The sequence below is a fragment of the Mustelus asterias genome, unplaced genomic scaffold (genome assembly GCF_964213995.1).
Source record: "Mustelus asterias unplaced genomic scaffold, sMusAst1.hap1.1 HAP1_SCAFFOLD_520, whole genome shotgun sequence".
Classification (NCBI taxonomy): Eukaryota; Metazoa; Chordata; class Chondrichthyes; order Carcharhiniformes; family Triakidae; genus Mustelus; species Mustelus asterias.
Genome location: NW_027590472.1, coordinates 156,301 through 174,462, shown reverse-complemented (window position 1 = coordinate 174,462; position 18,162 = coordinate 156,301). Strand labels below are relative to the sequence as shown.

At 45.7% G+C, this 18,162-nt stretch overlaps 1 long non-coding RNA gene across 1 annotated transcript in view; it reads right to left on the bottom strand.

Annotated features, from left to right (window-relative positions):
• Positions 1-12,820: 12,820 nt before the first annotated feature.
• LOC144486925 (uncharacterized) overlaps positions 12,821-18,162 on the bottom strand; it is a 45,020-nt gene continuing 39,678 nt past the window's right edge. The window contains exon 3 of the long non-coding RNA XR_013496355.1: positions 12,821-12,888. This is a non-coding gene — a long non-coding RNA (uncharacterized LOC144486925). The remainder of the gene's footprint in view (positions 12,889-18,162) is intronic.

Sequence of the window (18,162 nt, the reverse complement as noted above, 5' to 3'; positions counted from 1 at the left end):
ACACTGAGGGAGTATTTAGCGTGGCCAATGTACCTAACCAGCACTTCTATGGGACTTCGAAAGGAAACCGGAGCGCCCGGAGAAAACTCATGCAGACACGGGGAGAACGTGCAGACTCCACACAGACAGTGAGGCAAGCCGGGAATTGAACCCAGGTCCCTGTCGCTGTGAGGCAGCAGTGCTAACCACTGTGCCACTGTAGTGGGAGTGGTATAAAGCAGCCTATCAGGAATCACAGTGTAGAACAATGTAGGGCATGTTACGGGAAAGGGGCAGCAGATTTAAAACAGACATGGGAAGAAATTACTTCTCTCAATGTGTGGTGAATCTGTGGAATTCATTACCTCGGAGTGCGGTGGATGCTGGGACTTGGTAAATTTGAGGAGACAGACAGAGTTTTAATTAGTAATGGATTGGAGCATGGGCTGGGGGGCGGTGTAGGGGGGTTGGTGCTCTCTGGTAATGGGAAGGGGGGGTGCTGGGTATTATCGTACTTGTTGCGCCCCTGATAGTTAAGGGTTTACCCAGCGATTGTCCAGAAGGCCTATTCTACTGGAGAATTGTGCTGTGCCTGCTACCATCTGACAAACTGATTTCAATCCCTGACATCCGATCATAGTTACAATGAAAACATTAGGAGGGGGAAAAAACTCTTGTAACTGGATTTTATTTTAAAGGTGCAGACGGTGCCCCGTATGGGACAGCCCCACACGCCCTACCCTCACCCCCATCCCAAATAAACACCCCACCCCCCTCGGTATTCCATGTTCATCCAGCAGAAGGGACTCTTCAGTTCTGGGCAATAAAATGAAACAAAACTTACTCCAACTTGTAAATCAGACAAAACGTTTCAATAATGAAACTTCATTACTCCAACACTCGAGGCCTCACCCTGGGCCATTCCCACAAACCCCAGCAGCTTCTGACTGATACTGAGTCATCTGGTCAGCTGACCACCACATCATTTTCTCATTGGTTACATAGTTTACTGGGTCAGCTGACCCTTACAGCTTGTTCCCATTGGTCACTACAACAGATCCAATGTGGTTCTGTTGGTTGTTACATTGGTTCCATTCTAACATTCCACTCACACCCGCCTCTCCCACCACCTGATCCCCACCAACCCAACCAGCCTGAACCCATCACTTCCCGGCCACTCCATGACCTCAGCAACACTCAGAGAATCATAGAATCACACGGCGCAGAAGAGGCCCTTCGGCCCATCGAGTCTGCACCGATGCATGAAATGCCTTGACCTGCCCACCTAATCCCGCTTGCCAGCACCTGGTCCATAGCCCTGAATGTTATGGCTGTGCCAAGTGCTCATCCAGGCACTTTTTAGAGGATGTGAGGCAACCCACCTCCACCACCCTCCCAGGCAGCGCATTCCAGACCGGCACCACCCTCTGGGTAAAAGGGTTTTTCCTCACATTCCCCCCTAAACCTCCTGCCCCTCACCTTGAACCTATGTCCCTCGTAACTGACCCATCAACTAAGGGAAACAGCTGCTCAAAGAACAAAGAACAATACAGCACAGGAACAGGCCCTTCGGCCCTCCAAGCCCGCGCCATTCCCTTGTCCAAACTAGACCATTATTTTGTATCCCTCCATTCCCACTCCGTTCATGTGGCTATCTCGATAAGTCTTAAACATTCCCAGTGTGTCTGCCTTCACCACCTTGCCCGGCAGCGCATTCCAGGCCCCCACCACCCTCTGTGTAAAATACGTCCTTCTGATATCCGTGTTAAACCTCCCCCCGCAACCCCCTTCACCTTGAACCTATGACCCCTCGTGAACGTCACCACCGACCTGGAAAAAAGCTTCCCACCGTTCACCCTATCTATGCCTTTCATAATTTTATACACCTCTATTAGGTCATCCCTCATCCTCTGTCTTTCCAGTGAGAACAACCCCAGTTTATCCCTGCTCCTTATCCACTCTGTCCATGTTCCTCATAATCTTGAACACCTCGATCAGGTTGCCCCTCAGTCTTCTCTGCTCCAACGAAAACTGCTCAAGCCTATCCAACCTCTCTTCATAAAACCTTGAGATAGAGGAACAGATTTCGGCCATTCGGCCCATCGAGTCTGCTCCGCCATTCAATCATGGCTGACATGATTCTCATCCCCATTCTCCTGCCTTCTCCCCATAACCCTTGATTCCTTCATTGATCAAAAACCTATCTATCTCTGTCTTAAAGACACTCAATGACCTGGCCTCCACAGCCCTCTGTGGCAACGAATTCCACAGATTCACCACTCTCTGGCTGAAGAAATTCATCCTTATCTCCGTTTTAAAGGATCGTCCCTTTAGCCTGAGGTTATACCCTCTGGTTCTAGTTTTTCCTACGAGTGGAAACATCCTCTCCACGTCCACTCTATCCAGGGCTCGCCGTATCCTGTAAGTTTCAATAAGATCCCCCTCATCCTTCTAAACTCCAACGAGTACAGACCCAGAGTCTTCAACCGTTCCTCATACGACAAGCTCTTCATTCCAGGGATCATTCTTGTGAACTTCCTCTGGATCCTTTCCTAGGCCAGCACATCCTTCCTCAGATACTGGGCCCAAAACCACTCACAATACTCCAAATAGAGCCTTATACAGCCTCAGAAGTCCATCCCTGCTCTTGTATTCCAGCGCTCTCGACATGCATGCTAACATTGCATTTGTCTTCCTGACTGCTAACTGAACATGTAAGAAAAACTTGGACGGGTTCATGTATGAGAGGGTGTGGAGGGATATGGTCCAAGTGCAGGTCAGTGGGACTAGGCAAAAAATGGTTCGGCACAGACAAGAAGGGCCAAAAGGCCTGTTTCTGAGCTGTAATTTTCTATGGTTCTATGAACCTACACGTTAACCTTAAGGGAATCTTGAACAAGGACTCCCTAGTCCCTTTGTGCTTCTGATTGCCTCAGCATTTCCCCAAATAGAAAATAGTCTATGCCTCCATTTCTCCTTCCAATGTTTATAATCTCACACTTTTCCACGTTATATTCCATCTGCCACTTCTTTGCCCACTCTCCCAGCCTATCCAAGTCCTTGTGCAGTCCCCCTGCTTCCTCAATACTATCTCTCCCTCTGCATATCTTTCCATCATCTGCAAACTTGGCAACAGTGGCTTCATTTCGTTCTTCCAAATCGTTAATGTGTATTGTGAAAAGTTGTGGTCCCAGCACCGACCCCTGAGGCACACCACTAGTCACCGGCTGCCATCCTGAAAAAGACCCGTTTATCCCCACTCTCTGCCTTCTGCCAGTCAACCAATCCTCTCTCCATGCCAGGATCTTACACTTAACACCACGGGCACCTAACTTATTTAAAAGTCTCCGATGTGGCACCTTGTCAAAGGCCTTTTGGAAATCCAGATAAATCAGGTCCACTGGCTCTCCTTTATCTAACTTCCTTGTTACCTCCTCAAAGAACTCTAACAGATTTGTCAGACATGATCTCCCCTTGACAAAGCCGTGCTGACTCAGTCCTACTTTATCATGCACTTCCAAGTACTCTGTGATCTCATCTTTAATAATGGACTCTAAAATCTTGCCAATGAACGAAGTCAGTCGAACCGGCCTATAATTTCCCATCTGCTGCCTCCCTCCCTTCTTAAACAGCGGTGTGACATCAGCTACTTTCCAGTCCTCTGGCACCCTCCCTGCCTCCAGTGATTCTTTTGCTTTTATGCTGTCCTTTGCTTTCCTCGTCAGCCATGGAAGCTTCGTCCTCTCTTTAGCATGTTTCCTCCTCCTTGGGATGAATTTCTGTTGGGCCTCCCGAATAACCCCCCCCCCCCCCCCCCCGAAAACTCCTGTAATTGTCTCCCCTGCTCGGCTCCCTTTCCAATCAACTCTGGCCAGCTCCTCCCTCATGTCCTTGTAGTTATCTTTATTTAATTCAAATACCTTTACATCTGATTCCAGTTTCTCCCTCTCAGACTGCAGGGTAAATTCTATCATATTGTGGTCACTGCTCTCTCAGGGTCACTTCACCTTAAGTTCCCTAATCAAATCTGCCTCATTACACATCACCAACTCCAGAATTCCCGTTTCCCCAGTAGGCTCTGTCACAAGCTGCTCCAAAAAAGCATCTCTTAGACATTCCACAAATTCCTTTTCTTGGGACCCACTACCTACCGGATTTTCCCAGGCCACCTGCACATTGAAGTCCCCCATAATTATTGTAATATTGCCTTTTTATGTGCCTTTTCTATCTCCAGATTTATTTTCTGCCCCTCATCCTGACTACTGCTTGGAGACCTGTACATAACTCCCATCAGGGTCTTTTTACCATTGTTTCTCCACAACTCTACCCACAGAGATTCTCTGCCTTCTGATCCTGTATCGCTTCTTGCTATTGATTTAACGCCATTCCTTACGAACAATGCAACCCCGGCCCCTTTGCCCATCTGCCTGTCCTTCCAATAAGACACCTGTCCTTGGATATTTAGATGCCAGCCCTGATCCCCTTGCAGCCACGTCTCTGTGATGCCCACAACATCGGACCAGCCAATTTCAATGTGCGCAACAAGCTCATTTACCTTGATTGATATACTGCACGCATTGAGGTCCAACACCCTCAGTCCCGCATTGAGGTACAACACCCTCAGTCCCGCATTGAGGTACAACACCCTCAGTCCCGCATTGAGGTCCAACACCCTCAGTCCCGCATTGAGGTCCAACACCCTCAGTCCCGCATTGAGGTACAACACCCTCAGTCCCACATTGAGGTACAACACACTCAGTCCCGCATTGAGGTACAACACCCTCAGTCCCGCATTGAGGTACAACACCCTCAGTCCCGCATTGACCACCTCCCTTCTCATTCCTGGCACCTTTTTTTTGCTCTGCCTGAGGTTAGATTCCTGCCACCTTCTATACTCTCTGTTCTGTTATGTGGGAGGCCAGGGAGGCCTGGTATCAACAGCTCCTCCGCTGATGGAGGGGACAGGGAACTCGACATTGGTTACTGACGACCGGCGGGAAGACGATCAAACGTTGGTGGGTTCATCGAGGCTTCACTCACCAGAGAGGATCTTAAAACTGGCTCCAATCCCCAGGCATCAACCCCCAAGGGGTTGTCACTCCCCCTGATCAGGTCTCTGTGAGATGGACATAAGGATCAGGAATGAACTATGGGATGTATTATATTGTAAATATGCTGTGGATTCTGCACCAAGACTGGATGAAGTGAATAGAGAAAAATGTTCGCAAATGGTTTCAAATGCTGTTTCTGTACCGGGGGGTGTGGGGGTGTGGGGGTGGGGGGTGGGGAGGTGTTACTTACAGGGGAGAGTGTTATATATGTTGGGGCTTTCTTTCAGGGAACGGGCCATGTGATCTCAGGTGTGGGGTGAGCTGTTGGGATCCTCCCAGATTGGGCAGTCAATATTTGGAGTGCTGTGTGAACAGACGGAATAAAGAGTTGTGTCCCTGACACCTGACTGTGGAGTCGATATTGAAGAGAATCCTCAGAACCACAGGACATAAACAAACAGTCTCGATCCCAGTGCTGTACAACTCTACCAGTAGCTTCAACCCTCTATGTCCCCATCTCACACTCTCCTCAAGGTGCTGCTGACTCTGTCTCGATGTCCCGTGTCCCCCTCTCACACTCTCGTCAAGGTGCTGCTGACTCTGTCCCGATGTCCCGTGTCCCCCTCTCACACGCTCCTCAAGGTGCTGCTGACCCTGTTCAGGTGTCCCGGTGTCCTTCTCCCACACACTCCTCAACTCACACTTGCCTCCTTTCAACCTCACAAGAGAAAACGCTGAGAAAGTTTGATGTGAAGCTTCTTGATCAGGTTCTTCTGTACATAACACTGAGAGATAGTTCTATCTGAAGCCTCAGATTGTACTGTACATAACACTGAGAGAGAGTTCTATCTGAAGCCTCAGATTGTACTGTACATAACACTGAGAGATAGTTCTATCTGAAGCCTCAGATAGTACTGTACATAACACTGAGGGATAGTTCTATCTGAAGCCTCAGACTGTACTGTACATAACACTGAGAGATAGTTCTATCTGAAGCCTCAGATTGTACTGTACGTAACACTGAGAGATAGTTCTATCTGAAGCCTCAGATTGTACTGTTCATAACACTGAGAGATAGTTCTATCTGAAGCCTCAGATTGTACTGTACATAACACTGAGAGATAGTTCTATCTGAAGCCTCAGATTGTACTGTACATAACACTGAGAGACAGTTCTATCTGATGCCTCAGATTGTACTGTACATAACACTGAGAGATAGTTCTATCTGAAGCCTCAGATTGTACTGTACATAACACTGAGAGATAGTTCTATCTGAAGCCTCAGATTGTACTGTACATAACACTGAGAGATAGTTCTATTTGAAGCCTCAGATTGTACTGTACATAACACTGAGAGACAGTTCTATCTGAAGCCTCAGATTGTACTGTACATAACACTGAGAGATAGTTCTATCTGAAGCCTCAGATTGTACTGTACATAACACTGAGAGATAGTTCTATTTGAAGCCTCAGATTGTACTGTACATAACACTGAGAGACAGTTCTATCTGAAGCCTCAGATTGTACTGTACGTAACACTGAGAGATAGTTCTATCTGAAGCCTCAGATTGTACTGTTCATCACACTGAGAGATAGTTCTATCTGAAGCCTCAGATTGTACTGTACATAACACTGAGAGATAGTTCGATCTGAAGCCTCAGATTGTACTGTACATAACACTGAGAGATAGTTCTATCTGAAGCCTCAGATTGTACTGTACATAACACTGAGAGATAGTTCTATCTGAAACCTCAGATTGTACTGTACATAACACAGAGATAGTTCTATCTGAAGCCTCAGATTGTACTGTACATAACACTGAGAGATAGTTCTATCTGAATCCTCAGATTGTACTGCACATAACACTGAGAGATAGTTCTATCTGAAGCCTCAGATTGTACTGTACAAAACACTGAGAGATAGTTCTATCTGAATCCTCAGATTGTACTGCACATAACACTGAGAGATAGTTCTATCTGAAGCCTCAGATTGTACTGTACAAAACACTGAGAGATAGTTCTATCTGAAACCTCAGATTGTACTGCACATAACACTGAGAGATAGTTCTATCTGAAACCTCAGATTGTACTGTACATAACACTGAGAGATAGTTCTATCTGAAGCCTCAGATTGTACTGTACATAACACTGAGAGATAGTTCTATCTGAAACCTCAGATTGTACTGTACATAACACTGATAGATAGTTCTATCTGAAGCCTCAGATTGTACTGTACATAACACTGAGAGAGAGTTCTATCTGAAGCCTCAGATTGTACTGTACATAACACTGAGAGATAGTTCTGTCTGAAACCTCAGATTGTACTGTACATAACACTGAGAGAGAGTTCTATCTGAAGCCTCAGATTGTACTGTTCATAACACTGAGAGATAGTTCTGTCTGAAGCCTCAGATTGTACTGTACATAACACTGAGAGATAGTTCTATCTGAAGCCTCAGATTGTACTGTACATAACACTGAGAGATAGTTCTACCTGAAGCCTCAGATTGTACTGTACATAACACTGAGAGAGAGTTCTATCTGAAGCCTCAGATTGTACTGTTCATAACACTGAGAGATAGTTCTGTCTGAAGCCTCAGATTGTACTGTACATAACACTGAGAGATAGTTCTATCTGAAGCCTCAGATTGTACTGTACATAACACTGAGAGATAGTTCTATCTGAAGCCTCAGATTGTACTGTACGTAACACTGAGAGATAGTTCTATCTGAAGCCTCAGATTGTACTGTTCATAACACTGAGAGATAGTTCTATCTGAAGCCTCAGATTGTACTGTACATAACACTGAGAGATAGTTCTATCTGAAGCCTCAGATTGTACTGTACATAACACTGAGAGACAGTTCTATCTGATGCCTCAGATTGTACTGTACATAACACTGAGAGATAGTTCTATCTGAAGCCTCAGATTGTACTGTACATAACACTGAGAGATAGTTCTATTTGAAGCCTCAGATTGTACTGTACATAACACTGAGAGATAGTTCTATCTGAAGCCTCAGATGGTACTGTACGTAACACTGAGAGATAGTTCTATCTGAAGCCTCAGATTGTACTGTTCATAACACTGAGAGATAGTTCTATCTGAAGCCTCAGATTGTACTGTACATAACACTGAGAGATAGTTCTATCTGAAGCCTCAGATTGTACTGTACATAACACTGAGAGATAGTTCTATCTGAAGCCTCAGATTGTACTGTACATAACACTGAGAGATAGTTCTATCTGAAGCCTCAGATTGTACTGTACATAACACTGAGAGATAGTTCTATCTGAAACCTCAGATTGTACTGTACATAACACAGAGATAGTTCTATCTGAAGCCTCAGATTGTACTGTACATAACACTGAGAGATAGTTCTATCTGAATCCTCAGATTGTACTGCACATAACACTGAGAGATAGTTCTATCTGAAGCCTCAGATTGTACTGTTCATAACACTGAGAGATAGTTCTATCTGAATCCTCAGATTGTACTGCACATAACACTGAGAGATAGTTCTATCTGAAGCCTCAGATTGTACTGGACAAAACACTGAGAGATAGTTCTATCTGAAACCTCAGATTGTACTGCACATAACACTGAGAGATAGTTCTATCTGAAACCTCAGATTGTACTGTACATAACACTGAGAGATAGTTCTATCTGAAGCCTCAGATTGTACTGTACATAACACTGAGAGATAGTTCTATCTGAAACCTCAGATTGTACTGTACATAACACTGATAGATAGTTCTATCTGAAGCCTCAGATTGTACTGTACATAACACTGAGAGAGAGTTCTATCTGAAGCCTCAGATTGTACTGTACATAACACTGAGAGATAGTTCTGTCTGAAACCTCAGATTGTACTGTACATAACACTGAGAGAGAGTTCTATCTGAAGCCTCAGATTGTACTGTACATAACACTGAGAGATAGTTCTGTCTGAAACCTCAGATTGTACTGTACATAACACTGAGAGAGAGTTCTATCTGAAGCCTCAGATTGTACTGTTCATAACACTGAGAGATAGTTCTGTCTGAAGCCTCAGATTGTACTGTACATAACACTGAGAGATAGTTCTATCTGAAGCCTCAGATTGTACTGTACATAACACTGAGAGATAGTTCTATCTGAAGCCTCAGATTGTACTGTACATAACACTGAGAGAGAGTTCTATCTGAAGCCTCAGATTGTACTGTTCATAACACTGAGAGATAGTTCTGTCTGAAGCCTCAGATTGTACTGTACATAACACTGAGAGATAGTTCTATCTGAAGCCTCAGATTGTACTGTACATAACACTGAGAGATAGTTCTATCTGAAGCCTCAGATTGTACTGTACGTAACACTGAGAGATAGTTCTATCTGAAGCCTCAGATTGTACTGTTCATAACACTGAGAGATAGTTCTATCTGAAGCCTCAGATTGTACTGTACATAACACTGAGAGATAGTTCTATCTGAAGCCTCAGATTGTACTGTACATAACACTGAGAGACAGTTCTATCTGATGCCTCAGATTGTACTGTACATAACACTGAGAGATAGTTCGATCTGAAGCCTCAGATTGTACTGTACATAACACTGAGAGATAGTTCTATTTGAAGCCTCAGATTGTACTGTACATAACACTGAGAGATAGTTCTATCTGAAGCCTCAGATTGTACTATACGTAACACTGAGAGATAGTTCTATCTGAAGCCTCAGATTGTACTGTTCATAACACTGAGAGATAGTTCTATCTGAAGCCTCAGATTGTACTGTACATAACACTGAGAGATAGTTCTATCTGAAGCCTCAGATTGTACTGTACATAACACTGAGAGATAGTTCTATCTGAAGCCTCAGATTGTACTGTACATAACACTGAGAGATAGTTCTATCTGAAACCTCAGATTGTACTGTACATAACACAGAGATAGTTCTATCTGAAGCCTCAGATTGTACTGTACATAACACTGAGAGATAGTTCTATCTGAATCCTCAGATTGTACTGCACATAACACTGAGAGATAGTTCGATCTGAAGCCTCAGATTGTACTGTACAAAACACTGAGAGATAGTTCTATCTGAATCCTCAGATTGTACTGCACATAACACTGAGAGATAGTTCTATCTGAAGCCTCAGATTGTACTGTACAAAACACTGAGAGATAGTTCTATCTGAAACCTCAGATTGTACTGCACATAACACTGAGAGATAGTTCTATCTGAAACCTCAGATTGTACTGTACATAACACTGAGAGATAGTTCTATCTGAAGCCTCAGATTGTACTGTACATAACACTGAGAGATAGTTCTATCTGAAACCTCAGATTGTACTGTACATAACACTGATAGATAGTTCTATCTGAAGCCTCAGATTGTACTGTACATAACACTGAGAGATAGTTCTATCTGAAGCCTCAGATTGTACTGTACATAACACTGAGAGATAGTTCTGTCTGAAACCTCAGATTGTACTGTACATAACACTGAGAGAGAGTTCTATCTGAAGCCTCAGATTGTACTGTTCATAACACTGAGAGATAGTTCTGTCTGAAGCCTCAGATTGTACTGTACATAACACTGAGAGATAGTTCTATCTGAAGCCTCAGATTGTACTGTACATAACACTGAGAGATAGTTCTATCTGAAGCCTCAGATTGTACTGTACATAACACTGAGAGAGAGTTCTATCTGAAGCCTCAGATTGTACTGTTCATAACACTGAGAGATAGTTCTGTCTGAAGCCTCAGATTGTACTGTACATAACACTGAGAGATAGTTCTATCTGAAGCCTCAGATTGTACTGTACATAACACTGAGAGATAGTTATATCTGAAACCTCAGATTGTACTGTACATAACACTGAGAGATAGTTCTGTCTGAAACCTCAGATTGTACTGTACATAACACTGAGAGAGAGTTCTATCTGAAGCCTCAGATTGTACTGTTCATAACACTGAGAGATAGTTCTGTCTGAAGCCTCAGATTGTACTGTACATAACACTGAGAGATAGTTCTATCTGAAGCCTCAGATTGTACTGTACATAACACTGAGAGATAGTTCGATCTGAAGCCTCAGATTGTACTGTACATAACACTGAGAGAGAGTTCTATCTGAAGCCTCAGATTGTACTGTTCATAACACTGAGAGATAGTTCTGTCTGAAGCCTCAGATTGTACTGTACATAACACTGAGAGATAGTTCTATCTGAAGCCTCAGATTGTACTGTACATAACACTGAGAGATAGTTCTATCTGAAACCTCAGATTGTACTGTACATAACACTGAGAGATAGTTCTATCTGAAACCTCAGATTGTACTGTACATAACACTGAGAGATAGTTCTATCTGAAGCCTCAGATTGTACTGTACATAACACTGAGAGATAGTTCTATCTGAAGCCTCAGATTGTACTGTACATAACACTGAGAGATAGTTCTATCTGAAGCCTCAGATTGTACTGTACATAACACTGAGAGATAGTTCTATCTGAAGCCTCAGACTGTACTGTACATAACACTGAGAGATAGTTCTATCTGAAGCCTCAGATTGTACTGTACATAACACTGAGAGATAGTTCTATCTGATGACTCGAGCTAAGACTGTACTGTACGTAATGCTGAGAGATTGATCCGTGTGAAGTCCTATACTAAGATTGTTCTGTCCATGAGCTGTACATAAGATCTGCTACAACCTGGATTAAGCAGACTATATCAACCCTGATTGACGTTAACTTCATCTAAAAACCACGACCATGATACCCATCAGACAATAAGATATAAGAGCAGAATGAGGCCATTCGGCCCGTCGAGCCGGCTCCACCATTCAATTCTGGCTGATAAGTTTCTCAAACCCATTCTCCTGCTTTCTCCCCGTAACCCTTGATCGCTGTACCAGTCAAGAACCTATTTATCTCTTTGTTAAATACATTCAATGATCTGGCCTCCACAGCCTTGTGTGGCAATGAATTCCACAGATTCACCACCCTCTGGCTGAAGAAATTCCTCCTCGTCTCAGTTCTGAAGTAAGAAGTCTCACAACAGCAGGTTAAAGTCCCACAGGTTTATTTCGAATCACGAGCTTTCGGAACGCTGCTCCTTCATCAGGTGAGTGGGAAACTGGTGTTGTGAGACTTCTTACTGCGCACACCCCAGTCCAACACCGCCATCTCCACATCACATTTCTAAAGGGCCATCCCTTTCCTCTGAGTCTGTGCCCTCGGGTCCAAGTCTCCCCAACTAATGGAAACATCTTCCCCAAGTGCACTCGATCCAGGCCTTTCATTATTCTGTAAGTTTCAATGTTATCCCCTTCCTCATACTTCCAAACTGCATCGAGTATGGACCCCCAGTCCTCAGACGCTCCTCATGCGTCAAGTCTTTCATTCCCCGGATCATTCTTGTGAACCTGCTCTGGACCGTCTCCAAGGCCAGCACATCCTTCCTTAGATACGGGGACCAAAATTGCTGACAATATTCTGAATGCGGTCAGACCAGTGTCTTATAAACCCTCAGCAGTACACCCCTGCTTTTGTATTCTCGTCGTCTCGAAATTAACACTAGCAGAGTGATCTCTGCTATATCGAATTAATATTGACCCTACATTATTTCCAACTTTCCATCCCTCCCTGACCCTCAACACCCCATCGAGGCTGTAACTGTTCTATGTTGGGTATAAAAAGTGTTGGATTGAAGGGGGTTAAGTGAAGCTGTTTGTTTAGTGACTGGAATTGATGTGAGTCTCCATGGATCCGATTAGTGTGCCTGGAGGGAATCCCCTCTTCTATTAATAAGGGATTCCGTTCAATGTGTTGTCCCATTGAGTCAGCGGGAGCGGCAACTCCAACACCAACAGAGATCAGCGGCTGTGGAGAGAGAGGGAGGGAGAGGAGAGATCAGAATCTGGGAGCAATGGATTGGAGTCTTCCAACAATGGATCAGAACAGAGTCATAGAGTCATAGAGGTTTACAGCAGGGAAACAGGCCATTCGGCCCAACTTGTCCATGCCACCCTTTTTTTTAACTCATCAACTAACCCCAATTGCCCGCATTTGGCCCATATCCTTCGATACCCATGTAACTATCTAAATGCTTTTTAAAAGACAAAATTGGACCCGCCTCTACTACTACATCTGGCAGCTTGTTCCAGACACTCACCACCCTCTGTGTGAAAAACATTGCCCCTCTGGACACTTTTGTATCGCTCCCGTCTCACCTTAAACCTGTGCCCTCCAGAATCTGAGAACAATGAACCGGAATGTTCCAACAATCGATCAGAATCTGGGAACAATAGATTGGAATCTTCCAACAATGGATCAGAATCTGGGAACAATGGATTGGAATGTTTCGACAAAGGATCAGAATCTGGGAACAATGAACCGGAATGTTCCAACCAAGGACAGGAGTTTATTCTATTGGATTTCTGTGTTTACTGATTATTATTGGATGATGACATCAGCTGATCGGATTGAATATCTACTGAGGGTGATTCAATGCGTTTACTATCCCCTCCTGGCGATTGTTGGTGTTCCGGGTAAGTCTCTGGCTGGAATTGGACCGGCCCGACCGCCACGGGAATCGGAGCAGGCGAGGGGCGGAGAATGGGAAGGTCTGTTGAACATGGGTGGGATTTTGGAGCTTGGGGAAGAGTGAGGCTGGAAAGTCCCGTCCCCTGTGTCCAGTTCCTAATTCTAGAAAGGCTGTTTAACTGTATTGATTTTCTTGTCATTTCCTGTACTGTGTTTGCTGCTCTTAATTAATCTCTGTATCCGGTTATTAATTCTTTCAGCCACTGACAATTGTCTCAGGGTCTATGGGCTGGGATGTCTTCTGAGTGCTGTGACTTTCCATAGACATGTGACCTCAAACACTATTCCTTCGTGCGTAAAATATTGAGACAGAATCCTTTTCACCCTCTGCATATAACACCAGTTCACCCACCCAATCACCAGGCCACAGAATCAATTTTATTGGTCATATCTGCACAGCAGGATCTCACAGAGAGAAAACATATTTCATGAAATTTGAAATTTATTCATCAGTGTCACAAGTATGCGAACATTAACATTGCAATGAAGTTACTATAAAAATCCCCGAGTCACCACACTCCAGTGCCTGTTCAGGTACACTGAGGGAGAATTTAGCACGGCCAATGCACCCAACCAGCACAACTTTCAGATAGTGGGAGGAAACTGGAGCACCCGGAGGAAACCCACGCAGACATGGGGAGAACATGCAGAATCTGCACAGACAGTGGCCAAACCTGCAATTGAACCAGGACCTCTGGTGCTGTGAGGCAGCAATGCTATCCCCTGTGCTACCACAAGCTCTCCGAGAGCAACAGGAACACAAACACACAGACACACCCAAACACACATACATTAATACACACATTTGTTGATCGAAGCAATCAGATTTAGACACTTGCTCCCACTCACACACAAATTCAAGAACCAAAATTGCTGCAACACTCCAGAAGAACGCACACTTAGGAACACTCGTCAGGTACTCTGTTGCTCACACACAAACACGCACACACACACATGCATACTGGTACAGACAATATAGACACACGCAACACACACACGGTCGGGGGGTAGGATAACAGCGACTCCCTGTCCATTGATGTTGGGGTGATCAAGTAAAACCGCGTGACAGCCTGGAACTCAGGTCCACGTCCCATTTCTCACCTCTTGCAACCTTCACCGGCAATGGATAAACAGCGGATTCAGTCTCCTGCCCATTTCCGGCAAGAGGCTGAATAAATTATTTCAATTTATTTTAAAACAAATTTAAATGAAATTAGTGAGCCTGGGATGGAATTGTGCGCCACACTTGCCTTTGCAGCCTCACCGGGAGAGGTTGGGTCCGGTGAGGAAAACAGTTGGCCACATGTATGAGGACGAGTCATGATGACCTCGCCGGGAGAAGTGAAGGCCATTGAGGGCACCGGGCAAGGTCGAGGGCAAAGGTAGGTGCCCCTTGGGCAATGCCCACCGGGCAGTACCAGGGAGTGGGGCATGAGGTGGCGGGGTCTACAGGGGCGGAGCCTGAAGGTAGCGGGGCCGACTCTGAACGTAGTTGCTGGGTCGGAGAGGGTCCCGTTACCATTCTGCACGCTGTCTGTGGGGTGGGGCGGTCCCCGCTGCCACTCTGCACGTGATTGGTGGAGGCAGGGAGGGGGGCATCACTGCCTCTCTGCATGCACAGTGGGGTAGGGGGGGGGTCTCGCTGCCTCTCTGCATGCACAGTGGGGTAGGAAGGGGGTCTCGTTGCCTCCCTGCATGCACACTGGGGTAGGGAGGGGTTCTCGCTGCCTCTCTGCATGCACAGTGGGGTAGGAAGGGGGTCTCGCTGCCTCTCTGCATGCACAGTGGGGTAGGGAGGGGGTTTCGCTGCCTCTCTGCATGCACAGTGGGTTAGGGAGGGGTCTCGCTGCCTCTCTGCATGCACAGTGGGTTAGGGAGAGGTGCCCTGCTGACACTCTGCATGCAATTGGTGTGGGGGAATGGTGGGTGATTGGTCCAGGTGGTGGGGAGGGGGCTGGGTCTATATCTGGTCGGGGGCTGCTCAGAAAGAGCTGAGGACCCCCGGACTACCTGGGGGCAGCTGCTGTGTTGAAGCGAGCTGCAGCAGCAGAGAGCTGACAGATGTCTCTCTCAGACCAGGCAGCTCACTGCTGGCTGCAATTGCACATTTGCAACCAGATGTGTTTGGGAGGTGGTCGGTATCCCAGCCAGCGCTGTGAGAGCTGCAAGTGATGGGGCCACTGCTGTGGGTGGTCCAACAGCCATCGGAACAGCACAAAATGAGGCCCTTCGACCATTATGTCTGAACTGGTCATCAAACACCTATCCAATCCAATCCCATTTTCCAGCACTCGATCCATAGCCTTGTCATAGAGTTTACAGAATGGAAACAGGCCCTTCGGCCCATCTTATCCATGCTGCCCTTTCTTTTTAAACCCCTAAACTAATCCCAATTGCCCACATTTGCCCAATATCCCTCTTTACCCATCGTGCCCATTGAACTATCTAAACGCTTTTAAAAAATGAAATTGTACCCGCCTCTGCTACTGCCTCTGGCAGCTCGTTCCAGACACTCACCACCCTCTGTGTGATAAAATTGCCCCTCTGGACACTTTTGTATCTTTCCCCTCTCTCCTTAAACCTGTGCCATCTAGTTTTAGACTCCCCTACCTTTCGGAAAAGATATTGACTATTGAACAGATCTGTGCCCCTCATTATTTTATAGACCGCTATAAGATCACCCCTCAGCCTCCGACGCTCCAGGGGAAAAAGTCCCAGTCTATTCAGCCTCTCCTTGTAACTCAATCCATCAAGTCCCAGTAGCATCCGAGTAAATCTTTTCTGCACTCGTTCTAGTTTAATAATTATATGCTCTGGCGTTTGAGTTGCTGATCTAAATGCCTCTTGTGGTTGTTCCCGCTTCTACCATCCTTTCAGGCCGTGAGCTGCAGATCCCAGCACCCTGTGGATGGAAACATTTTCCCTCAAATCCACACAAACATCAGCCCTTTACCTTAACTCCACGCCCCTCTGGTTATTGACACCTCTACTATAGGGAAAAAGTTTCTTCCTATCGATGTACCACATAATTTTGTTCATATCACTCAGTCCCCCCCCCCCCGTCCCGCCCCCGCCTGAAAGCATTCCCCATCACCACCCACTACACCCACTCCACCTCCAGCCGTCTCTGCTCTAAGGTAAAAAACCCAGCCTAACCAGCCTCTCCTCATAGCTGAAACTCTCCAGCCCAGGCACCATCCTGGTGAATCTCCTCTCCACCGTCTCCAGTGTAATCACATCCTTCCTGTAGTGTGATGACCAGAGCTGTACACAGTTCTCTTGCTCTGGTCTAACCAGCGTTTTATAAACTTCCATCATCACCTCCCAGCTCTTATATTCTATGCTGCGGCTGCTAAAGGCAAGTATCCTACATGTCGTCTTAACCACCTCGTCTACCTGTCTTGCTGCTTTTAGGGATCCACATATATGCACCCCAAATTCATTCTGGTCCTCTGCACTTCCTCACACTCGACCGGACATGATGCATTTCCTTGCCCGGATAGTCGTCCCAAATGCATGGCCTCACATTCGTCAGGTGTAAATTACATTTGCCCAGCCTTTCAGTTTCCTCAGCACGGTGGCACAGTGGTTAGCACTGCTGCCCCACAGCGCCAGGGACGTGTGTTCGATTTCTGGCTTGGACCACATCTGTGTCAAGTTTGCACATTCTCCCCGTGTCTGCATGGGTTTCCTCCGGGTGCTCCAGTTTCCGCCCACAGTCCAAAGACTTGTGGGTTAGGTGGATTGGCCAGGATATACTGGACTTACTGTCAGGGAGAATTGCTTGGGTAAATGTATGGGGTTCAGGGGATATCGCCTGGGTGGGATTGTGCTCAGTGCAGACTCGATGGGCTGAATGGCCTCCTTCTGCACTGTAGGATTCTATGATTCCTGTAATCTAAGGCTTTCCTCCTCAATATTTACCACACAACCAATTTTTGTATCATCTGCAAACTTACTGATCACACCTCACACATTCATGTCTCGACCATCAATGTACACTACAAACAGCAAGGGACCCAGCATCGATCCCTGTGGAACCCCACTGAACACAGGCTTGCAGTCACACAAACAACCTTCCACCATCACCCTCTGCCACTCAGCCATTTTGAATATAATTTACCAAATTGACCTGGTTCCAATCGGAATCACTTCCTTGTTCAGTCTTCCATATTTGTCAAAAGCTTTTCTGAAGAACACGTAGACTACATCGACTGCACTTCCCTCATCTCCTCATCCAGTCACCTCCTCAATATATTCCAGCGAATTGTTAGACATGATCTCCCCCTGTCAAATAAATGCTGACTATTGTTCATAAATCCTTACCTCTCGAAGTGGAGATTAATTCTGTCCCTCAGATTGTTTTCCAATCATTTCCCTACTACGGATATAGAACATAGAACATAGAACATAGAAAGCCACAGCACAAACAGGCCCTTCGGCCCACAAGTTGCGCCGATCACATCCCCACCTCTAGGCCTATCTATAGCCCTCAATCCCATTAAATCCCATGTACTCATCCAGAAGTCTCTTAAAAGACCCCAACGAGTT